The 25,804-nt window shown below is 40.4% G+C and overlaps 1 protein-coding gene across 3 annotated transcripts in view; it reads left to right on the top strand.

The window, feature by feature from the left end:
• Positions 1 to 25,804, top strand: part of lrfn1 (leucine rich repeat and fibronectin type III domain containing 1) — a 112,455-nt gene that overhangs the window by 66,207 nt on the left and 20,444 nt on the right. For all 3 annotated transcript variants that reach the window (XM_035155421.2, XM_047339707.1, XM_035155422.2), the window contains one exon: positions 20,779 to 20,895. The gene's annotated coding sequence lies outside the window, so the exon portion shown is untranslated. The remainder of the gene's footprint in view (positions 1 to 20,778; positions 20,896 to 25,804) is intronic.

Below are 25,804 nucleotides of genomic sequence, written 5' to 3' on the forward strand. Positions count from 1 at the left end.
AATCCCATTTTTTCGGAGAGTGTGTATGTGAGGATTCTTGAATTAATTCCCATTGTGGCAGTGGCGTGCATGTCTGAGAATGCACAAAAAATACAGTTTGTGGAAAATTTGCTCAACGGCATCACACTGTGATTTCCATTCATCTAAGATGCATCAAACCTGAAAATCAAAACTTATTAAGGCACATTACAGCTGAAAAACCCTTTTGAAATGCTCAGATCCCTCCTCAGAGTAACAGCTTAATCCCTGACACCCACAATTACAGATAAACGCATTACAAACTAGGAGTTAATAGTCAATGTTGTGAAACATTTAACAGAATTAAAGCACCTTGAACTTAATTCAATTGTTTCCCAACATTTTCGGAGCTGCACTCCATCACAAGATAAGTAATCATTTTGAATTATGGAATAAACTGACATATTTTTTATTTACTCTCTACGTGTCACCGCCCAGGTTTACACCCACAGTACATCCCCTTAATCTGACAACATCCTCGGGATGACTCTCATATATCATCATTACAGGCTCAGGCACTTTGTCAGAGTTTGCAGTCCAGTGAAAAGGTACAAAGGGGGTAGAAAATAGATCTATTTGATGAACAAGAGATTATGATGGAGAGGTGAGCAAACATTTCTCCTCATTCGCTGCCCACATGTGCAGAGCAGCAAGACTTACCGTCTCACACACAGCAGCAAATTGCTGCCTGATCCCAAAGACAAGCTGCAAATGGGACATAATCCTCATGGATCTTTGTTAAAAACTACACTGAAATGTGAATCAAGCCTCCATTTAGAATACAAGCCTGAGACCCGTGTTTCCAGAAATAATCACATGAATATAATGGAAATGAATCAGCATATGCCATTTACATATATTCATTATTTATAGTTTTATCATATGTACTTTAGAGGCTGTTCACGTACACGTACATTCCAAAGAGAGGCTTTCTTTCACGGTCCTGTGTGTCTGAATTATCAGAGCATCAGCAGCCTCTTTCAGCTTGACTGCCATTGTTGTAATAAGATATGTGAAAGTCTGACATAAAAATGTCCACTGTGCTCTGTGACTCGAGAGCTCACCCTGGATGGTTCTGCTTCAGCTGCATCTGTTTCACAGGTTGTGGTTGTGGTTGTGGTTGTTGTTGTTGTTGTTGTTTTTTACAAAGTTAGAATCGTTACTGGTGACTCTCAAGTGCAATAACACACAGTAGATCACAGACAATGGTTTTATTATAATATACGTGAACTGATTGAAAAAGCAGAGAGTGCATAGCTCTGCCAAAGTTATCTCATCATGTTAAACTCTCATTTGGGTTCCTGTCTTCAATTTGGGTTATTACTTGAAAAGGTTTACATCCTCTAATGTTCATAAAACTAATCAACTTCTTCATACTGTCTATTGCTGCAACTCAAAATAATAATTAGTTTTAGCCCTACAGTTGAAACAATGCAGATAGACACAGTGTAAAGTTTTTTATTAATTTATTTTTCATCAATGCAAAGCGTCTATATATGTGTACATACATATTTCATAAATAACCCTTTTATGTGTATGTATCTTTATGTAAGTAGGACAGTAAGAAGCTGTTTGAAATGTCCCAAGGCGACCTGCAGCTTAATTGTTTTCTACTATAAATATTCCATACGTTTGAGTTTAGCTGCTGAGGAAATATGATTATGAACCTAAATTTATCAAAAGGAAAAACTTAATTTTCTTATTTTAATCCAATTAGAGTCTGTGTAACTCTAGGCACAGGTGTACAGATATAAATTACTGGGGTTACCTTTGATCATTTGTTAGATATGGATTTATTATTTACAGAATGTATAAATTTCATGACTATGAAACATTGGAATTGACCTTTATCCTGGACGGACATCGTAAATACGATGATGATAACCTCAGTGTGAGAAGGATGTCTGTGCTCAGTGTAGTGGCTTATCTTTTGTAAGAAGATTTAAGACTGTCAGGTTGTAAGTGGGTGACAGTTAAACAAAGTGCAAAAACAAGGACATACTGTTTATATCCTTGATGTTTTCACTTACATCCATATTCTCATTAGCCTCATATCAAATTCGAACAATCCATTATCACACGACTGCTCTGGTAAACATAGTAATTACATGGAAACAGAAATTTCAGCGTTGTATAAATTCCTTGTCTCATTGCTGAGTGTAACAGCGGCTGAGAAACATGAATCTTAGCAAACTACGTCTCCAACCTGCAGAGTCTATAGTGATTTTTCAGTATCTGTGGAAGATTATTGTTTGTACATGTGAAGAAAGGAGGAGGCAGGATGCTGCGTTTTCACAGTAACCTGCACTTGGCATGTTGTTGTTTTTTTTCCTGTGGCTCACAAGAACTTGCTTTAATTAACATGAGTTTGATGTAAATATGTCAGGTTCAGTGAAAAGGCTAATTATCCTATCTATAGTCGCTGATCACGTGGCTGTTGCACACAAACGAGCCGATAAAACACGATCAAGGACACAGATAGAACCTATTAAATCCATCAGAGACCCACACGAGCACATGCACCAATCAGACTGTCACAACAAGCGATGATATTACTCACCACACAGGACTGTAGTATTTTGTGAATGACGCGACCGACACAGTAATGGCAGAAAAAGGCACTTTAAGGTTCCCTGTGCTGTTTTTATCTGGGCTGTTAATAGCTACTCTGTCTCTGTTTTGTTCAGTTTGTCCAACAAGGCCAACTTAAATAGTCATTTGAGCCTGCAGCCATTGACTCACACAGAAATGCAATATGTTGTCATACACAGAGGAAGGTGTGGCAGCAGCAGCAGGGGAAAAAAACAAACTGTACGAGGCATTTACATTTTGCTTTCCTTTACTTATACGGGCTATTTTTTGTACTGTGTTATCTTTTTTCCCCCCAGTGTGTTGGCCTTCCTGCAGAAGAGATAATAAATGTGTTCTGCCGTGCTGGTGGAGTTTCAGTAAGAAAAGGCGAACAGCCTCTCAGTATGAAGTCTTACACGAGTGCCATGTTTTAACGGTTCACGCTGTGAGTTTCTCTGGAGAATTGTGTCAGTGAGACCTGGCATCTCCGGAGACAGACGTAGTGGGACGTCCCGGGCTGCAGGAAGATGAGAGTCATCAGATTAAGAGTGCACTAAAATGCAGCTTTTCCTGCTGTCTCATTCCAACACCCACAACTGCTGTTTTTTTTATTTATTTATTATTTATATCTAAGCAGCTCAGGAGGCAGTCAGCTACATCAATAAGGGCTACATGTCAGCAGTTTGATACATCAGATAAGATAAATCTAATACAGATGAAAACGCGGGGAGCAGAGGAACGACGACGTGAGACAGAGCAAAACTGAAGTTCACAACTGACATCATGTTCCCTTTGTTCGAAATAAATCTCCCCTGATTGTGCAGCACAACAAGAGGGGCTATAAATTATTCAGGTGCTCCCCAATGGCTGCGCGTTTACAGCCGCTCACGAGCCTCTGACTGGACGTATTCTCCTGCCATATTCCTCAGTGATCTGCCCGTTTTTTAAAATGGCAGCAAAATGCATGTGACCTCCGAGTAGGACTTTGCCTTCACTCTAATGCTTAATTTATTCATTACCCTGCCGCCTCTATTGGGTACGTGCTGCAAACCCCCCCCCCCCCCAAGCAGTAAATACTGTAGGATATCAAAATGAATGTGAAGGGGAGGAAACACAGAGGATTATTACAGCTATATGTAAATAAAAAGGTGAAATATGGCTCCGTCCTCATCGCAGTGCAAGAGCAGCAAGGAAATGGGCGAGAGAGGAATGAGAGAACGCAGTAGTCAGATAATAACACCATTTGCTGTATCGCAGCCCATGAAGGACATTTCTCTCTCCCGACACCCCGACTTGTCATCTTTCCTTTGCTGCTGTTCCTTCACTCATGCTGATGTGGGGTTTGCTGTAGCATGTGGCGGAGAGGGGAGATGGTTGAGTGACCGCTCTGTGGAGCGTCGCTGCTTATATCTCCACATCAAGCTGTCGATACTGTTCAAGGGCTCAGTCAAGTTTTTGCAAATATATGTTCATGACATTGGAGAGTGGCACACAACGGTAAATTCTTGCAGGGTATCAGTCTGTCTCTGGAGATTGTGCCGTTTGTTTTCGGTTTCCAACAGGCAGTCAGTGTTGTTTCATGTTTCTCATGATCATTCCATATCTTAAACTAGAATAGTTCCGTCAAGTCCCCACTGTCCCCTAAAGGAACCATATTTAAATTCACAAGATTCTTATTTTTACATTACATTACATATCATTTAGCTGCCGCTTTTATCCAAAGTGACTTACAATAAGTGCATTGAACGATGAGGGCACAAACCCAGAACAACAAGAATCAATTTGGATCTGCATAAACTTGCACACACTCATAAACATCAGTCGCCTAAAATGCCAGATTTTTTCCGTCAAGATCCATAAATTATCCTCTGAGAAATCAACGAAAATGTTGAAAAACATTCATCTGATCTCGCAATGTTAAACAAAAGGGAAAAGAAATCCTGAATCCTGCCCCCTGATCCAGATCTGCAACGAAATTGAAAAGGTTATTTCTTGAAACCAAACCACTTCCTTCCTCCAAGGTTTGTGGTAATGCCTCCAGACATGTTTGCGTAATCCTGTTAACTAACAAACAACCACAGATGAAAACTTAATCATGTAATGACAAAGTTATTGATGACAAACGTCCCCTTAACTTAATGAAATGCTAATTCTAACCCAAACCCTTATTTTTCCCCTAAACCCAACCCATCTTTTTTTGTGCCTAAACCAAACGTAAACCAGAGCCAGTGTTGTCACATCATAAAAACAGATTTATTTTTTCGACAGAGATTTGTGACAGATTCGGAAGATTAATGTTGATGCCCGCTGATCGAGGCGTTGCATCAGAGAAACACTTCTTTATGTTTGTCTCTCGAGGGCACGGACAAGTGACACACTTTGTCATTTAATTTGAACGACTTGTTTCGAATTGCCTTCGGACGCACAAGAGATTCGCAGGAAACGGTGCAGCCTGTTCTCCGGCTTAATGTCAGTGATAAGTGATTTCTGATTACACTGTGTTATAGCTGTATAAGTTACTGCCGATTCAAACAGAATATCTTACTGCTGCCGCACGGCCTGGCTTTTGTTGTGAAGAAGCCAAAGGAAACACACACATTAGTTTTAAGATTCTTCATTAAAAAATGCATCTAGATAAGAACAGTCATTTTCATAATTATTGACAGCGGACAATTTAAAAAAAAACATATTTTAGAGTCATGGAACGAGAAGATAACAAACCCCGCTGTGATCTGCTGTTGTCTGGAGGAAAAAACTACCATCGACATCTGCAGCAAGAAATTAGATCAGGTTTCTGTTGATGGAGAACGTCTGATTATTCTCTGACTTCTTCATTAACATGGAGCGAGATTGTTTCGGCTGCAACTTCAGATAAAACTGAACTTCTTCAGCTCGCAAATCTTTAAAAATGTTGCACAGTGAAATGTCGTAAATCTCTTTAAGATGCTGTTCGCCCTCGGTGACACAAAAAAAAGTCTTTTTAAACACAAAACTTTCCTCATTTAAATTCGCCCATTTTTTATCAGCATCGCAATATCACAGCGAGACACAGACTCAGGAATATGATCTCTAATGAAACAAAAATGAGATCCCCCCCTCCTACTATAAACATAATGTGCCGCAGTATAAGTCATTTAGTCGTTCACATATTCTGCACTTGACAGTTATGTGCACACCATTCAAAGGCAGACGAGAGAATAGGTTTTTTAACGTCGATTGTCGATTTGATCATTCCCCGAGTGTGAGGTCATCGAGGGACTTAAAGACATAAATTGAGGTCAAGTCCGCTCAGTTTGAACAGAGACGCTGCCCAAACACATTTATCAATAACTCCTTTAATCGCTTTCTCACTTTGATTCTGGTTAAGTCTCTCTCTTGAATCCCTAATGAGAAATTGACCCTTATTTAATGTTTTTCACACGGACCTTTTGTATGAGAAGATTTGAGCAGGACAATCGGAACATCTCATCTCCAAGTTGACAGTGAAACATGTTTTGAAATGTGGCTGAAATTGAAATGACCTTATCTGTTTAATATTAATCAACATTGTCTTTTCTAACTAAGTGTTTGTCAACAAAACTTGTCAGCACGTTATGATTGGAGTTTGTCTCAGTCATTGATCATTAGTCACAGACCATTTCCCGTTTCAGGACGTGCATGTCATGGCGAAGCGAGCGGCTGCTGCTTACAGAGCAGAACCAGTTTTCAGCATCAGGGTGGCACTGTGATTAAATTCCCAGCCTGCGCTCGTTCCCTTGTGTCCTCTCCTTTTTGCCAAATAAATTGGAGTGAGCTGACCTTTAATCAGATATGCACAGCAAACTTGAGTGTTTAAGCTCGGAGAACCAGACATGTTAACTTCAATTAATCAAGTGAATGCCATTACAGCAGGTTACGTGTACGTGACGGTTCACTGCACCGTCTACATATTTTACTCATCATCACTCCGAGGCATTACTTTCCGACGGTTTCCGAGCGGACGGGGCTGATCACTGGCCCCTGCGCCGCTGTCACGCTCTGCTCTGCAACACTCGTGTGTACGTGTGGACTTCTCTGCTACTCTGCCGTCATGTGTTATCTTCAGTTAGGGTTTTGCATACAACAACAGTATGGTTGGCCAATATTGATTTACAAGACTCCACAAATGCAAAAAAAAGCCAGAATCATATTGCTGCATATATATTTTCAAACAGTACATCTCAAAATCCAAAAATACAGAACCCCGTCCTTCTTTTGAAGGCTTTGAAACAAATGTACTTCAATTTTTGATGGTCTGTGCACCAGTGCATTTCAGGATTCGGTCGAGCATTTCACGGAAACATAACTCCCCGAACTCCACGAACTGATAATAATTTGAACAGTACTAAAGGAAATAGGAAATTCCACTTCACCTGGATCACAGGGCTCAGACAATGTTTTTTATTCCTGAATATTTTTCTACCAACCTCAAAGAGTAGAAGAGGAGCCAGCCCTCAACTGTACAACTTTCTGTTGCCTCCATAAGCAAGATGTAACAAACGATTCAGGCTCAATCCTCTGTTTGAATCTTATAAGTTTTTTCTTGAAACTTGAAAAAGCTGTAAGTTTTTAAAGATGAGTGATTGAGGCTTCATTAGCGTATTAAATCATTGTGAGACAAAAACAAATATACAAAGTTGTGAAAATGTTTCTACAAATGTTCTCCATCTGCTGTAATCTGCAAGAAGGGGATACCCATACAATTCCATAAATCAATACTAAAAGGTGTCGTCTGGCAGCTAACAAACAGAAAATGTATCCGCAACAGTTTTGTTAGTCAATAAATCATTTTAGAAATTTAAGAAAAGATGCCAAATATCATCTTGGTTCATTTACAATAAGATGATTTTCCACATTATTGTTTTAATGTTGTTTGATAATCGGGCAAAACAAGACATTATTAGATGTCATCGTGGTTTATGTGAGATTGCGATGTGATACTTTTTTTTTCTGACATCATATATACTTGAACAATTCTGAATTAGTGCAGACGGCTTGATTTAAAAATGAAAATAGTTTTCAGCCCTCTATTGAACACAGTGACAAGTGATGTTATAACGAGGTTTTGTGGCAGGAATTACGGAAGCTAAACCGTAATTCCAATGGGGCATAATTAAAAAAATACAAAAAGAAAACATGATCAGTGCAAGTCAATAAAGTCCCCAGACAAGGTCAATAAAAGTAATTAGGCAAACAGTAAATAAGCAGGAATTATTGTATATAATGTCAAGTAAGACGGCCAAGATAATGTAGAAGCTTTTTTTTTTTTTAGGAGCTGATATTTTTACCCACCAAAGCTCCTCACAGTCTTGAGGGGAAAAGTTAAAAATATGTATCATCAGTGGAAAAACTAAGGAAGCTCTACTGTAACATCACTTAATTGGGGCAACTGTGATCCTGCCTCTCAGTTGGCTCGACTGCAGATGTGTATCTGGTGTTATGAGATGTGGTGATGAAAATGAGATGTAATAAAAGCACGAAGAACTTCTTTTTTAACGGTTGGACGAGACCATATTTTCTCGGTACTTATAGCAGACGGAACAGCTCCTTACATCATGAGACACTTATGAACAGACATAACAGGAATAACCAGAAAGGCTGCAGATGTTTTGGTTTTTTTTTTATAGTCAGATTAATAGAGCTGAGTAGATGGAAGTCAGCGATCATAGATTCATTATCATTAGCTCGCAGCTTAGTGATGTATCTCAGTTTGGAGATGTGACTCTATTTCTGGAAGCAAATCATTGAGGTGAACCTCCTGCTGTAATTGAACAGAGGATTCACGTGTACTTGTTTCCTTACAGATGAGATATGAACCTCTTTTTATTTTTAACGTTCTATCAGTGCATTGTAAAGGTTTCAACTCGTGGGTGCTCACCGGGGAAATAGATATCTTGTTTTGCAAATAATTTCTCATGCATGCAGAGTAAAGTGTACCTGAGAGTGTAGATAGAGGAGGTGTTCAGGGGGTGGAGGGAATTCACTTGTTGCTGAATGGTTTGATCTGTTTGTTGCAAATGTTATTGAGCAATTTGTATCGGCCTCCATCGTGTATCGACAGAACATTTCCTCTGAATAATTCAATTACAGCAAGACCCTTATTGCCGACGTGTTTTTCACATTGATTTAAAGGCTCTTTTGTAATGAGCATTTAATCAAGAAAGAAGCTAAAATCAATCCACGGAAAACTAAATCCATGAAATACAGTGGAGAGGAAGCACCGCCTCTAACGGCAGGAAATTATCCATCAGTAAGTTATGGTCTGAGACATCTGAAGCGCAGTAACTGTGACATAAGCCCTTTTTTCGTGGAGCTCAAGCACGATGGCCTGGTCTGTGGTGTCAACTGCCTCACGGAGATCAAAAAGAAACAGAGCAATCACAAGCACAGGCGGCGACGACGGGAGCTCAAGGGAAAAAACAACTTTGGGCCTTGGAATGTCTCAAAACCTCATTTAACCTCCTCGACACATTTTTATTCAAAGCACGCAGTAGTTCGGAGAAACTGCCTTTCTCAGAACATTGGCGAAATAAACATTTGAAGTATGTAAAAAGAAGACTGCTGTATTGTAATCAATAACAAACTGCACATCTTGAGATTGAGAAGAAGATTTACTTCAGGTTATTAAATACTGATTGGCTGCCGTACGCCAGGGGGAAGAGCTCCATATTGACTTACATTTAAGATGGACATATTTCCTGATTGCACTCTGAAATCTCTGAAGGCCTGACAGTGAACGATTGACATGTTCGTAATTTACGCTCTGGATATTATTCATGGGAATTGCAGAGTATGTTTGGAGATGTCCATTTTAACATTTCATAAAGTCCCAGCATCTCACTTGAGGTGACTTGTTCCACCCCACACGGCTCCATATCCATTATAGATGGGCGGCTCAGCCCGGGCCAGCAGTATACATATGTTTACAGATGTGAAATGCAACATGTCACTGAGAGGCCTTCAAAAATACCCATCTGAATTGGATGGATCCCGAACACTTTGTTTGTAACATTATTCTCATGAATATATCAATAATACATAGAGATGCATGTATAGAGTCAAAAACAGGACCAGGAATCGTATACTGTTTGTTAAAGAGGTTGGTGGAAAATCGTTCAATTAACTTCTTAACAAAAAACACACTTTTTCCAAATCATTGTACTAACTGTAATTACTGATTGTAATTAGTTTATATGTGAAAAACTTTGCAATTGATGAGAATTCACATTTCAAATTAAATGGATGAACAACGAAGGGTGGATGGAGGGAAGAGATGATACGGCTGTCAGGTATTTGAAAGAAAACCGAAAATGCCTAATTCCCTATATTTGCTGAGGAGGATGAATAAAACTTGTTTTTCTGAAGACAGCTCCGCCTGAGTGTGAGATAGTGTTGTTGTAAGAGGTGAAACAGAATTTAAGATGACCGTGGAGTACATGAAAGTTGTCCCCCACTTAAACCCTGTTTAAAGCGAAAGTTGCCTTTGATTGTGGGGTTCAAGACCCTGCCGGGCTCCGAGGTGTTGCTGGTTTTTCACTTTTGGGCACACGGCTTCAAATGTGATTAATAGTTTATGTTTTGAGGCTGGTGGTTCTCAGTATTTGCTTTAAGGAGCAGGGGAGGATTTTTACACTTCCAAGATATTCAGTGAGACTTTGTAGACTAAAGGTCTTTGTCATTCATTGAAAAGTTTGAGCTCATGCATTTATGAGGAACCAACAAGTCAGGCAGGAGTTTATTTACCTACATTTAATATGAACACATTTAAAAAACAGCAGGTGAATGTAATGGAGTTCTTTCTGTCCTCTTATGAACTGAAAAATTGAGGTTCAGGCAAACACTGATGAAAAAACATAACCCTGTCTCTTAATACTATGAAACTGTTTGTGGTCAGGGTGGATGGTGGGGTCGACTCTGTGAGGATTTAAGAGCCTGTGGTGCTTTATTTGGCATCAAATGCTCTTATTTTGTATAAAGATTGTGTTTTTAGTTAAAGTTACTACTGCAAGTGCCTAAAAAAGAAGATGAATAGTGCTGGAGTTGCTACATGAAGAAACATAAAGGGGGGAGGTTTGTATGAAAAAAATAGGCACATCAGAAGACACCAGATTAAACCAGATTAAAGATGACATGACGATAGTTTCTCAGATTAATTTACAAAATTACTTAAGAGTTTGCAGCCATGCTAGTGGTTCTGTGAGGCTATGCATAGCAGTGCTTTGAGCTCAAGGCTAACCCCAGCAGGCTAACGATAACAATGATGATGTTAACGTGCTAATGATAAGCAGGTGATGTGTCGGTGTCGTAGTCGAGTTTACAGTGTGTTAATCTATGTTAATTGACTTTAAATACAAACTACACCTGAGGCGGATGGGAATGAGATTACTTCGGCAGGTGTTTCGACTCTGACAGAATGAATACCTCTCTTCACCCACCCCTTCCAAACATGAAAGAGAAGGACCTGCTCCTGATATTAATATAAAGTATTTTAATATAAAGGGCCCATTCTAGGGTAAAGAAAACAGCAATTTGTATAATTTAGATGAAACACACTTGCGAAAACATCACTAGTATTATTTTATATTCAATTTCTGCCAATAAATCCCTTTCACCTAAATCTTACACACTGGACCTTTAATGTCATTTCAGGATACAGGAAACAAACAGGAGGAAGATCTCAACTCATAAGTAATGACAATGCTCCAATGTCACTGTTGCACAGTCTGAATCTCTTTCCCTTTTCAGTGCAATGATAAAGTAAAACACCCGGGTTGTGTTAGTAAGAGGGAAGCTTTTGTTATTTTCTGATCGAGTCGAAATCATGTTGGTTTTGAAGCCTCTCAAATCCCAGAGTTCTCTCCATCGAGTGAATTTCTCCTTCACCTCCTTAACCTCCTCCGACAACAGGGCTCTCTCCACAGTAACTCTGTTTGTTCCATCGTCTGCCACTTCCACTACCTGGGGAAACGAAATCTCTTCTCTTCTCTTCCTGTTTTAGTTTAGCACTCTAAATTGAGGTTTTTGTTTCCCCAGGAGATTTCGTACCCGGTGGCATCAAGGTTTATAGCGAACTAATCCAAACGCAGATGGTGTCATTTGTAGTGTCAACTGTCAACGGGAATTCAATTCTGCAACTTAAACATTTACCTCTTGATAATAAGAAGTTGTCTTTTGCCACTTTAAGGTGTCGACGACGACAGCAAACATCACCGAATGAAAAATGGAGGCAAAAAAAAGCACATCTCAACTTCTGTAGCTAATGTGTTTCACAGTGTTCTTGTAGTGCTGCTATGTTAATTTAATTTCTGTTACAAGAAAGCGACTAAGGAAAAATAAACTAAATACATTTTTGGGGATTCTGCACCAGCGAGAGCGAACCGAGGAAATCAGATCTCCTCCCTGTAATCTTCTTTTGACATATTGCAAACGATATTATCAACGCTCTCCCTTCCTGTTTGGTCTCTTCATCCCGACTTGCCTTGACAGACAAATCCTGCCACGGTTGGCAATAAATTCAAGAACGAAACACGAATTACAAAAAGCGCGAGTATTTACCAGCCTGGAGAGAATTGGGATGTTTTCATGAGGGGAAGGAAATGAAGAGTTCTTGTTTTTTAACCTGTTTTGTTGATGACTGCTGCACCGCCACCTCCACAACCTGTCAAAGTGACAGCTCTGGCAGCGCTCGGGCCCAACGCTGACATTATTTGGAGATGGTAAATAAGGAAGAAATATCTGGCGACTAAGAATGATTCATAGTTAGTCCCAGCTCCTGTTTCCAGACGAGTTGTCACATTCATTTAGCAAATTACGCTTGTGCTCGGGGCTCCGTAAAATGGTTTGGCCCTCCCACTTTATTGGAGGAGAGGGCATAGTAAAAATAATAAAAGCTTTTTTCTCTCCCCAGCTTTAAAATCTGTTGACTGAGAATCCCCCAGAATCATTGATCTCTATGAAGGGATTATGCAGCAAAGGTGCCAATACTTTTATTGCACATTTTTCTGGGGTATATAATTAATTGTACAAAATTTCAACCAGCTCAAGGCAGCTCCATTACTCTCTCATAACCCCTGCTTAGAGGCTTGTATGTAACAGGATATGCTAATACTTGTCGTACTAAGCCCTTGTAATCTTCATGCTTGAATTTGTGAACAGAGGACCAAGTCTTTTCCACATACTGTAAATAGTGATGGCGTCATATAGCTGTGTGTGTGTGTCGGGGGGGGGGAAGTCATTTTGAATTCCCCAGAGTTTTTAAATGTTCCCAAAGAGCAAGAAAGTGTGATGGTGCAGCACAGATGTGCAAGATGAATGCGACTGAATTATTAGGGATTAAGGTAAGATTCATATGCATACCCCCCCTGTATATTACGTTTTCCTCGCGACTGCAGTCCATATGCTTATGTGTTTGTCAGTGAACCATGAAATCACTTGGTTTTCATGAAGTCGATTTGCATTTTCAGGTTAAAGCTCAGTGGGGCAGTGGAGGCAGCTGTAAAACCTCCATTCGGTGCATCAAACCAGTCTTTTCTTATTATAGCGGCACAAAATCATTAAAATGTCATTATTAATGATGTGATGCAACGTGCTAATGGCATTAGACATGCAGACGGCAACACCACCTCACACTGTTTTTTAACAACTACAGGGTGATCTAAATTTGGAGCGTTCTTCGTCGTGAGCTGTTTTGTATTCTCTGTTTGCAACATTTAATGAAGTTGGATATATTCACCCAAGCAGGTCACGAACACAGCACAGCGAAAATAATAGAAGAAAACTTTAGATTAATTATTGTTTTAGGTTTTTAATAATAGCTGCTTGAGTGGTGGGAGCCCTTGTGTGCCATTCATATTAATCTTGTCATGTCAGCTCACAGCCACATGAAGATTCTGCTACTATTCATTCATCTAAACCCTGGTAATAAATCCTCCTGACCTGACATGAACATGTCAAACCCCCCCCCGAAGATTTCCATAAACTGCACCGTGCAGACTGGTGCCAGTGCCAAAACCCGTGCACATCGCATGAAGATGTACAGACCTGCCTGTGGAAGGATTATGTGTGTAATTGGCGGAACCACATTGCAAAACAGTCCTTTGGGAATTAGGGGAATGTAAAAATCTAATCCCAGTGAGCAATTTGTTCTCCTGGGAAAATATAGCTTGAGTTTGATCCAACAACACTGAGACTCACAGGAGATACTGGCACATGAGCTTGTCTTTAAAAGAGTATTTCACACTCCACAATAATGCTTCATACTACTTTTTACACATTAGAGGTATTTCCTCTTTAACATTTGGCAAACATAGCCAATGAAAATGATATGATGTGTTTAAAAACCATAACAAATGCAAGTAAGTGAGCTTTTTGTTGGTGTTGTTGTGTTTAACAACTATTTAAATGGTTAAAAATAAAGTTAGTGTTTTTTGAGTTAGTGTAGAATTTGTACCTTAAAGGAGCAAAAAAGGCATATTACACTTTATAACCTGAATGAAAAACTTCACGTTAACATTTATATCGACTCGCTGCAATCTGTGGTTAAATGATTCATAACTCACCAGTTGCTTTGGATTAATATCATATTAGGATGTTTGATGTGTAGTAAAGCTATGACCTACTATGAAGTTTTACAAGCTTTTGGCTGATCATATCTCTAAATCATGTCCACTACTTCCCCCAAAGTATTTGAGTGTAACTGGAGCCAAAAACGATCTTAGAGACATTTCACAGAGCAGTTTGCACAAAACCACTGAGATCTTTCTACTTTTACCCAAATCACACTGCTTTATATCTCGTGTTATGTCCTTTTTTATAACTTTGATGGCAGAGTTTTTTCTCCATTATGTCCCACGGATTCTTTCAGAACTGAAAACATTAATCAATTAGACGATTAGTCAATTCAAACACTTATCCTGGCAGCGTGGCTGTGGCGATGGCAGTATTAGTCTGTTGGCTCCGTAATTTTGAACCAGACTGAAATGTGTAACCAAACTATTGGTTGGATTGACATGAATATTTGTGCAATCTTTTTTTGTCAATCCAGACAACGAAGCCTCACGATTTTTGATGATCTCTGATTATTCTTTGAGCCACACAAACAAAAACTATTGTGTAGATTGCCATGATATTTGGTGCACGTGTTCATGATCCTTCTGAATTTGAGTGATCATTACCTCTAGCACCATCTTCAAGTGAAGATGTCACTTTGTATAATACTTTGCTTTATGACCAAGTAACATGCTGTTATTCTATGCATTATTTGAACTCCTGTAATGTTAGACATAAAGATACATTCTAATTCTGTAATTCCTGCGAAGAATAAATATATGTTTAATAAATGACAATTCAATGTATCATAGCTATAGTCATGTATGTTGTATGTAGTACAAATACTTATTTAATGGGACACATGTCTATAAATAGTAGATAATGTATCAACGTATTATCTTTATTTAAAATAAAATATTTCCAGTCAATAACCTCAAGTGTAACCTGTGCTGGTATTTGACTAATGTTAGTGCTGTTGTTAGAAAGGACTGATCAGGACATAAATAATTAATCGGGTGAATAATTGATTAGGAAGTGGTACAAAAATAGCAGAATCAATGATTATTATTTTATTTAATCAGGCAGCCTCTCAAAGATTAAAATCTCTTTTCTAAAATAGATCTGAGAACAAGAGACAATCGCAAAAACACAATCAACGAAACAAAGGGAGCACAATTACACAACGCAAGGAACTAAGAGGAGAGGAATGAAGAAAAAAAACATATTTTCATAATCAAAAAACATCAGTTAATACAGCTTTAAAACCTCCAGGGAAAGTGGAAGACTCTAGTTCGAGTGCAGTTCGCAGTTCATTCCATTTTAATGGTGCATAGCCTGAAACCAGCTCTGCCAACATTAGTGCGTGCATGAGGGATATGTAAGGTTAAGTAGTTACTGGATCATTTTCTGTAGATATGAGATTTAAATGAGAGCAGCGATATGAGGAAGTCTGGAAGCTTCAACGGGAGAGATGGTGATTTCATCCTGACTGTAGGGAGATCCAACCCACTGTGTGATACAGAGAGCAGTGGTGAGTTATGGGTTTTAAGTTGAATATTCTTGAAGATTCTTCAGCAATATGGATGCCATTAACATTTTTTAATGCCACCTCACTTGAGGAGGTGGAGAAAACCTATTTTGTATTTTGTATTTGTTACATGTTAATTGGTTATTAGAGGAAGAGCAAAGTTATAAATAATTTCCATAAATAATGGAAAAGGAACATTGGAGTGGAATAGTCTTTATTTGCTCATTATATTGAATGTTATTGTAAAATTGGACCGTTTTATAATTTCAAAGGTGGAGCAGTGGAGTGACATGCTTCTTTTTCACTGACATTTAAACACAGTATTTCATATATACTGATTATGGACTCGGTAGGAGCGTGTGTTGTCTGTGCGCATGTTTTACCCTTCGTTGCTTCTATCTTGTGATGTTATGAGTAACGTTTTAATAGTTGCATTATTACCAAGCTAAGTCAGTTTTAAGGACCTTGGGGAGAGAAGCTGCCTCAAGGCTGTAGCTGATGGGGATCCTGATAAAGTGAAATGATAAAAAACGCTGAACTAAATTTCCTCACCTCTCCATGACAACGGAGTAAACTCTATTCACATGTGAAGGCCACATGAAGCGGCTGCAAGTGGACCTTCAGTCAGGTTATTTTGTCAGATAAAATTTGCCAAGGTTTAGAATGAACCTTGAAGTTCATCATGTTTTTTTATGATTGTAGATCATCGAACGCTGCCTGTGAATGATTAGTATGTGTGTAAACAGTTAATGGGATATTAACAGGATTTGTTTTTATGTGTAATCATAAATCACCATTAAGTAGGGCTACAGCTGTGTTATCATCCGTTCATACATAGATTAATAAAGGAGAAGTTATAAATGTTGACAGAAGATATAATAATGATAACATAATGGATTATATTACAATGGGATCATTTGTAGTACGAACAGCTTATTAAGTGTTTATATACTACTTTTAAATGCTAGATTAGGGACGGGATTAAAGTTAAGTGTGACTATTTGTATTATATCTTTGTAAATTGAATATCTTTGTATACTGGTATATTGTTGGTTGTTGTGAATACATATCTTTGGGCTCCGCGGGCATTTTCCTCTATTTTCGGACATTTTACAGACTGAAATATTGATGTATAAATTAAGATAATTGGCAGATGAGTCACAAACTGCAGAATTAGCTGTCAGTGAACTGCACTTTAAATCTCTAATCACAATGTAAAAAGAAAAACTTCTCCATCTGGATTCGAGGATCTGCCAACGTAAGCAAAAAACTAACTCTATGTCCAGACCTTAAATCTAACCCATGCTGGTGTTATTGGATGAAGAATATCCCGTGTGCGCCTCAGTGCATTACAGATGACCTGAACATGTGATCCTGATCCATCGCTCTTGTCTGCTGGACCCAGCCTTAATTAACGCTGAGAGAGAGGTTTTTTGTGATCCTGACCTGCTTCTTTAGTTCCTTCCCTCTGTAACCTTGCCCTCTATAGCAGCAGCACATTCTTGAGTATTGATCGGCTGAGGGACACAGACGTAAGCACGCGCACACACACACACACACACACACACACACACACACACACACACACACACACACACACACACACACACTGCATCTGTTCTTGACCTCTAAAGCCGAAGGTTTGTAGAAGTTAATAAAAAGCTAATTATTCAATCAAACTGCTCCTACGAGCAGTTTTCTTTGAGACAGTTTTATCTCATTTCAAGTACAGCGCTCGGTTCAGTCGGAGTCAGGCCGGTGGGATGGCAGCGTTCATTAGAGTCTGATGGTGTTTCAGATTAGCAGAAATGGCCCAAGACAGAAACAGCTGCTCGTCCTTGATAATCATCTCACTTCTGTGGGTTTGTCCCCAGTCGACTCTGAGAATTTCTGCAAAAAAACAGGAATATATCAGAGGAATTTAAACACACTGGGTCTGCGCATACAGTGTCTTCAATATGTTGGCAGTCTGGGGCCTTTGCTGTTCATGCACACCTAGTTAGATTTAATTAGGCTTTGACTGTGGCAACACAGTTTCTGAAAGTCCGTGAATGCGTGAAATACTATGATTGATATCTGGCCATATAGTGTTTGTGATCCTGTGTGTAAATAAAGTCATTAATCAAAGTGCTGACGTGAGGAGGAAATTACAGTAAAGCCAGGGAAACGGGGGGGAAAAGCTCTGGTGTTCAGTTTCACGGATCTGCTGAGGATGAGTTTGACCTCACAGTTATGACAAGTATCAGGCTACTCTACACCTCTGAACAGCATCGACGTTTCCTCAACGAGTGGCTCTGTCAGTCCACTGCTGAGTCATGATGACATTGAGAATGTCCTTTTAATAAGGGTGTTACAGCTGCGGCCGCTTTATTACTCGTCTTCAACTCAGGCACTGCAGTCGCTATAGATACGGAAAAGAGGAACTCGTTAAAGAAAAAATGAAATTCTGACCCAAACCTTTACTGCAGTCGGATCATTGGAAAATAATGAAAGTGTGTATTAAATACACCAAACCCTCTTCACACGGCTGTGGTTGAATTAATTTCCCACACTGCTGTCGTCTTTACACCCTAAGGCTCCTTGCTTACCTGCCAGTAAGCTCAGGAAATCCCATCACTTCTGTCGATATCTGGGAAATGGTGCACAAAGAAAGGCGACTTTCTTTCAATATGAATGCATTCACTCAAATCTATAATTGATTGGCGCTCTGAGGCATGCTTTTGTCTCCCTAGATGGTCAGCAGGATCAGATGTAATGAGATGCCTGAAGGTTTTTGCAGAGATTTCCTGAACTGCTTTTACAGAGCTACTGCATGAAAAGAAAAATATCCTCCCTCTCCTTATGCCAGCAGGGAGACAAATCTGACAACCTTTCCTTAATGTGTAATTTGTATTTTAAATGCGAAGAGAAAAAGTACAAATTATATTACAATTTTCAAAAATAAATCATCATCACTCTATTCCGCTTATCCTGTTACTTGCTGTAGGCAGAGGAAATCTTCAATTCATAATCATACATCATTCTCATAAAATCATATATATTCACTCAGCAATCTCATTTATATATATATATATAATCATATATATATATATAGCAATCTCATTTATATATATATATATATATATATATATATATGAAGATGATGCTTTCACTGCAGATGCATTCGACTATTTGTGTTCAAAGTCTGTTTGTAGGTCCATGAAATATATATCGAGCGTCGTTCATTTCAAGAAAATGTGTTCATTATAAAGGTGAAAATCAAGGTTAAGGTTGTTTTGTCATGAAAGAGCTTAAAAAGGAAAAGTTTTTCATCATTCCCGCACCTGTCTGGCCTAATGTTTCTTTATGCCGCACATACCAAGACGTCTCTGTGTGAATTGACAGACAGAATATAACTTTGGTGAGTTAAAAAAGAGAATTCTCAGCCGCCCCCGTTGTCATACCGGAGTATTCCAAGTAACAAAGCCGGCAGCAGTGGAGGCTGTCTGTCTCCCTAACAACTGTCTTTGTCTTGCTCAGATAGGAAGGAATCACAGTGATAGATAATGACTTGACGGAGAATGTCCTTCGGCCAAGGTTGCCTGGCACTGAGGATTTTAGTTTCTGTCTTTTCACTTCATATAAGGACCAGGAGGGGAAAGCAAAACGGAGAAATGGAGAGGTAGAGTCTTGTGGCTGGGAGAAGAAAATGGAGCAGGATAGTAAGAGTGTTTGATAGAGTGAACAGGAGCCATGTTGGAGATTAAGTGAGACCGGCTTGTCCTGGGCTGACACCCGACGTATCACACAAGGCCAGGTGACGATCCGATGCGTGGAAATGAAGATAAGAATGAAAAATCCGTTGTTGGACCAGTCGGGTCGCGTAAAGGGCTTTTTGTTTGAAACAAATTCAAACGTCGTGCACCTCCCTCCCAGTGGCTGCTCACTATCACATCACAGTCCCACCGCTCACTGTCACTCCGACTGCCGCACACACACACGAGTGGAGGCCGTGGAATGATCAACCCTGGAATTTGTGACACTTACAATCTTACTTTGTTTCTCTCCCTCATTTCTTAAACTCTGACATGACAGCAACCGACTCAGCCCGGGATGATTGAGATGACGTATGAAAAAAGCAAAAGCTTGCATCATAAATACTTCATTGGCTGGATGAAAAGCTGAAGGTGACAAGCCTGAAGTCCCTCTCTGAATACAAATTGATGTACAGTCGAGCTGGAGGAGGAACCTGAGTGGAGAATTCAGTTTTTTAATGCATGAAGGCTCTCTGCAGACAAATGCGAGTGATATGGTAATCTCTCTCTCTCTCTCTCTCTCTCTCTCTCTCTCTCTCTCTCTCTCTCTCTCAGATTGTGTGCTGCTGCACTGCAGGCAGAGCTGAGACATGTCAATGAGCTTGTTTTGAATTTTCGGGGACAAGTCAGATACTGAGGGTCTGTGACCTTGGCAGTCACCTCTGTCCGGTGTGAGGGGGGGGGGGACGTTTGTAGTAAAAATAGTCAAGTGATCCTCATCTTCATCCATCTTCATCAGTTGGTGCAAAAAAACGCATGTTAAAGTGTGCTGTAATTATTTGGCTGCATTAATCACCTTATTTTCTCCCACACAAACTCCCATCGCGAGCAGAAGTTCTTTGTTTTGCACGGATAAATTCCAAAGCTGTGTCAAAACATGATTAATTTTTCATTATGCTCCCCTTTACACTTTGTTCTTCTTCTTTAGCTACAATGATGCAGTGAAATATTAATGACAGGACACACATTCATAGTCATGGTATCTCCAGCGCTGTTTTTCTGGGGCCTCTCCTGCTGCTTATGCTTCTTTCCTGTTGTTTCATAATCAGATCAGCGTACATATCTCACCCAAAGCTGCCAAGTGGAAATGAGATTATGAATGTATGACTGCTTCTCCATCGGCTGAGGAATGTTGCCGGCATCCTCCTAGAATCCTGACTAGAAGCAGATGATAAACATCCAGAAATGTGTTTGAAGCAGCCACACTCCTGGCAGCTTTTTCAGCGCAGTATGCTAACTTGCCTCCGCTGTAACATGGTCCCAGGCCTAATGAAAGGGCTAAACATGTTTTTATCCTTACAGGTGCTGTATTTCCTGTGACACCCACGGGAGTCACCTGCCTCAGCATTGAACCTCTCGCTGCCAGCTGAACAGTATGCTGATGTGAAACCAGCAATGGAGACCAGGGCTTGATATCCGGTGAGTGTGTTGTATTTTCCCAGGCGCTGCACAGTGAGCGCGAGCGGCTGCAGCTCCGCCTTCAGCTGGGGCGACTCTAACTGTGCTGAAAATGTTGCGTTAGCAGTGGTGCATCAGCAGATTGAAGACGCAGTACCGTGCAGATCACCGGTGGGAATTCATTACAGAAAAGACAATGAAACTACAGGTGCAGAACAGAACTGGGTCAAATTCTTTTTCAATTTCTTCTTTTCAGCAACGTTTGTTTTTCGCACACAGTTTAAACAGCCATATGGGTGGAGTTTGTTTAATCCTAATCAGCTTTGTTGGCCAGGTATGTTCAGACATCGAGGGAAGTTGGCACAGGTTGTGAGTGGCTGCTTTCACACACTTCTGTCAACAAACGTATAGAAAGGTGGAAAAATACATGCATCTACACAAAGCATAAATCAAAACAGAGATAAGCAAACCTTAACATATGGCTGTTGAACACACACAGGCAGCTTCTGTCGGGAATAATAGAGATAAATACAGAAACAACAATGCACAACAGCATATAATGTCTGCAGGGTTATAGAGTGTGTGGGAGTATGTCTCTTTATTCAAACAGTATGTTGATTTTTGACAGAACATTGAGCCTGCTTTGACAATTAGAGATTATATGAACAAATTGTACATTAAACAGTCTTATAGTCTATATAGATCTTTTAGAATTACAGAGTCTGGTCCTGGGACTGTTTTAGATTCTGATAAAACATTTACGCTCACACCATAGACTGTATATAAAGATGGATGACACCTCCTCCCACTATTCAGAAATCAAGCTAAAATATTCTGGATGAAAACGCTGTCATCTTGCACATTTGGACCCTGAGTAGGCGCAGTCGCGATCAAGGGACGGAGCCGCGCTATCGAGGTCCCGCTGATATACACGCTTGATCAATCGTGAGTCAGCCTCAGCTGTCAATCAGGAAGTTTCACCCTGTTTTTATAGCATCAAATAACTAATTAAAACCAACTTGAACATGTATAAGTGTGATTTAAAAACTACCTCAAATGACAGAAACAGAAAAATGTCTTCAACGTGTTCAACACGTCTTAGTTTGCTTCATGTCGCATCACTAAGAAGTGGCAGGGTTTATGTTCCATACTGCAGCCAGCCACCAGGTAGCGATCAATATTCTGGCTTCACTTTTGGGGAGCTGCCGTCTCGTGCAGCAGACAGAAGCAGGAAGTGACGTATTAACTCCACTGCCGAGATAACGTGATTTTCTTTACAGCACACAGACACCTTTGTCAGCTCAAATCACCACAAACCCTCTTGACATTTTCGGCGGTGACCTCTACGTGTGTGACACCACTTTTTCCCCCGTGAGATATTTCTTTTCTTTTTGTTGTTTTCTTTTTCATTTTTACGTCTGTCGCGCATTACAAGCGTCATTAACCTGAAAGCAGCTATAGTGCACAGCCTCCATCTGGGTAACAAACTGCTGCTCCGCCTCTCTGCCACTCACTGAACACAGTAGAAGCACAGAGAGGTGTGCCTCTCGCCCGCAGGGCAGTAGAGAGAGCAACTAAGGGTTTGTCCACAAAGTCACCAGATTTGTCTTTAGGTGCTTTTAGAGAATAGGAGTCACTAAAGGAGTCTGACCATGAAAACTGTTTGTTCAGATTCATTGTGAAAGAGAGATGGCTAATGGGGACAATCCCAAAACTATCCTGGTAGTCCAGTCATGCAGTACTCAGCCAACCAATGACGATGAATTAAACTCAACTCAACCCAGTGGATCACTCTGGGATGTATAATTAACTATATGTAGATGAAATGGCCCTGCAGACTACATCAAACCTCCACCAGTGACTTAAGGGAACATATATCTGTCTAGACTGAAAGGGAAGACTCAGGGCAAAATAAGGCCACAATGCTCTCTCCTCCACCACTCGTTACTGCACGTTAAAGTTATTGCTTTGAGCCTGTCGACATTTTCATCATCTCTTCTACTTTGTCATCATTACAGTGAGAAGATACTGTTGAGAGATTTCAGCAAGTAAAATGCCTAATGACGCACTTCTGTGCTTTGAGGGCTCACAGCGCTCTGTAGTACCTACCAGTGTAGAGCTGGGTCCGAGGTGTAATTTCACTGGCTCACTTTCCTGAAATTGGGAGGTGCACAAGTCCTGATCTTCTCGGTTCTCGTCCTGTTTGGTGATTCGTATCTAACTGTCGGATATGTTGGCCGCTCTATGATTAATTACTCTCTTTCCTAGACCACTTAACAAATTTTGCCAAGTGTTTCCGATGATGTGACCCATGTGTGATACAAAAAGCTTCTCTCTACCGACTGCGTCTCTAACTAACCTGAAAGGAGCCATAAACTCTCCCCAAAACGCTGCAGCAATACATAAACACAGTTTCATGTTTCAATTGTACATCATATAGCACAAAACTATTAATTAAAACCCGGTACACGAGAGGACAGAGTTAATGATCTGTGCTCTGTCTTCAGAGAGCAGTCAGCCGAGAATAATTGTGTGCATCTGAAGTGCAGTAGGTACCTGTATCCCCCAAACATCTGTCTTGTGTGCTCAGAGTAGGTTTGAATCCCAGAAAATGTCACCGCTCCGCATCTAAGCACTATATCGGATTCAGCATGCAGCCTGTAAGTGTACATTGCTGAGGGCGTAGTTTTCGGGAAAGGGCTGGATAATTCCCCTGGGCAGGGTTCAGTAAGGAAGGGTGTGGGAGGTGGGGTTATTTTGCCCACCTCTGACCCTCTGTGGTCAGACCCCTGTGGTTTCTGCAGCCAGGGGGGAATCACCCAGTTCTGAGAACAAAGAAATATGATGGCTCCCACTTGTCCTCTGCTGGTTCAAAGGGAATGGCAGGGCAATGCTAATTAGCCAGCTTGCGCTACTGCGTGGAACGTAACTGCTGTTCCCTTCTGTGCCCCCTCCTCATCGTGCGTCTAACAAGCAGCATCTACACCAGTCATGGACCCTGCATAACTCTGCATATCTTCTGCACTGTGAGTCACCCCGTTCCATTTCTGTCCTAAAAAAGACAAATAATTCCCATAGTTAAATGAATCCGTTCTAAGAGAACTGAATTCACCAATCTCATCAAATAGGAGCAATTTGAGTTGGGAAAGTACGGCAATTTTGGCCCATATGTATTCATCCTGCAGCCTTGCCCAGCTGTTCTTTTGAGTGTAGTTTAATCCTGGTTGTCAAGTTTGAGGGCGATAAGCGGCGTAACAACAGGATTCCCCACTAGTTCATCTGGGGATCGCACAAAATTATGGTACTACAAGTGAAAAAATGGCCGTCAGTAAGTACGCAGTGAATACATGCTTCTAATCAGGGATCGAGGGGAGAGTGAGGAGGAGGTCAAGCTATTACCCTTGCATATTCCGAATTCCAGTGGCGGCGCTGTGCTCGTATGCCTCCCCTCCGCTGTCTCGTGTTCTGCTCCTCTTGTCAAAGTGATTGTAAGGAGTCTTGCAGTCAGTGTTTCCTGGAATACCAAGTGTTGGAGGCAGTGACGGGTGGCGTGGAGCAGCGGCTCAGGGCTTTCTTGAGGTTCACATCACATGTTGCCCTGTTCAGATCTCCGTGCCCGATTCTGTCGCTCTAATCAGCCACACAAATAACACGCCACATCATCTGCACGTCTGTGACTAACAGTTGTTTGGGTTTTTTTTGTGAATTTGAAATGGGGTAGCTGAAGCTATTTCAAATAATAGTGGTAAAATCGAAAACACACCTGCGTGCGTGCGAGCACAAGTCAGATACAATAGATGCGTTGCTTCAGGGGAGTCGTGCTCTGCGTCTGGCTGCTCTCTCTCTCTCTCTCTCTCTCTCTCTCTCTCTCTCTCTCTCTCTCTCTCTCTCTTTCTTTCTTTCCCTCAGTCAGATCTCTTTTTGTTAGTGCAGATGCTCTCAGTGTTGGCAAGACATTGAAGACTGAGTCACTTAAACAGCCACATCTTGACACACAGCTGACTCACACTCAGTTATTTTCCTCATAAATCATATTCTTTTGTGCTGTTTGTTGTCGTTGCGTGTACGCGAGGAGGGAGGGTGATGTTTGAACTTCTCTGAGCCACGTACGTTTCACTGGGAGCCTCCTGATTTGCAGCATCGCACGATTAAAAATGCACAGGTATGCTTAATGACACATGGAGGTGGAGCCTTGTTTCATAAGCATCCTCATTAGTTACAAGGAACAAAACTGAGTTTAAGAATCCATTTACATTAATGGGCAAGGGTTGCACTGTTTGTGAGCGTAAATAAAGCTTCTCTCCCACAGCAGCAAAACAGAGAACCTCTGATCTGTGTTGTCATGCATTTGTAGAGCCTGGAGCTCACTCATTCAAAAATAAAAGGTGCATTACATTTCCGTGTAACTTTTACCGCAGTGCTGAGAGGCTCTTAACCTAAAAAGGGATCCGTAACCACAGACAAGTCTTTTTTTCTGCTCATACATTTCTTCTCTATAAATTTATCATTTCATTCACTTTCGCAGAAGTCAGCAGGGCATTGGAAATTACAGAGCAGGACAAATGTGTCTGTCTCGTTTGTGGCAAACAGAGACAGAAGACAGTGAACCGAAGAGACGGAGGATAAAAGTTCATCAACACAGACGGATGCATGCTCAACTAATTCAGCACTGAAATTAAATCGTTCTCCCTGAGGCGACACCAAACCCACAGTATATTTACACTAGGCTTACACTAATTATACTTTGTTGTGTATACTGTATGAATATTGTATGGCTGTTGTATGTTTGGACTCATGAGTATCATTTGAGAAGCAATGCTGGACTCACTGGAGTTTCATTAATGAATAATATATGGTGCTTTTTCAAGAGAATCAAAGCTTTTCTCTCAATTTGGTAAATACAATTCCCATTGAATTATGATATGATCTT

This window comes from Hippoglossus stenolepis, chromosome 4 (genome assembly GCF_022539355.2).
Source record: "Hippoglossus stenolepis isolate QCI-W04-F060 chromosome 4, HSTE1.2, whole genome shotgun sequence".
In the NCBI taxonomy this organism is placed as follows: domain Eukaryota; kingdom Metazoa; phylum Chordata; class Actinopteri; order Pleuronectiformes; family Pleuronectidae; genus Hippoglossus; species Hippoglossus stenolepis.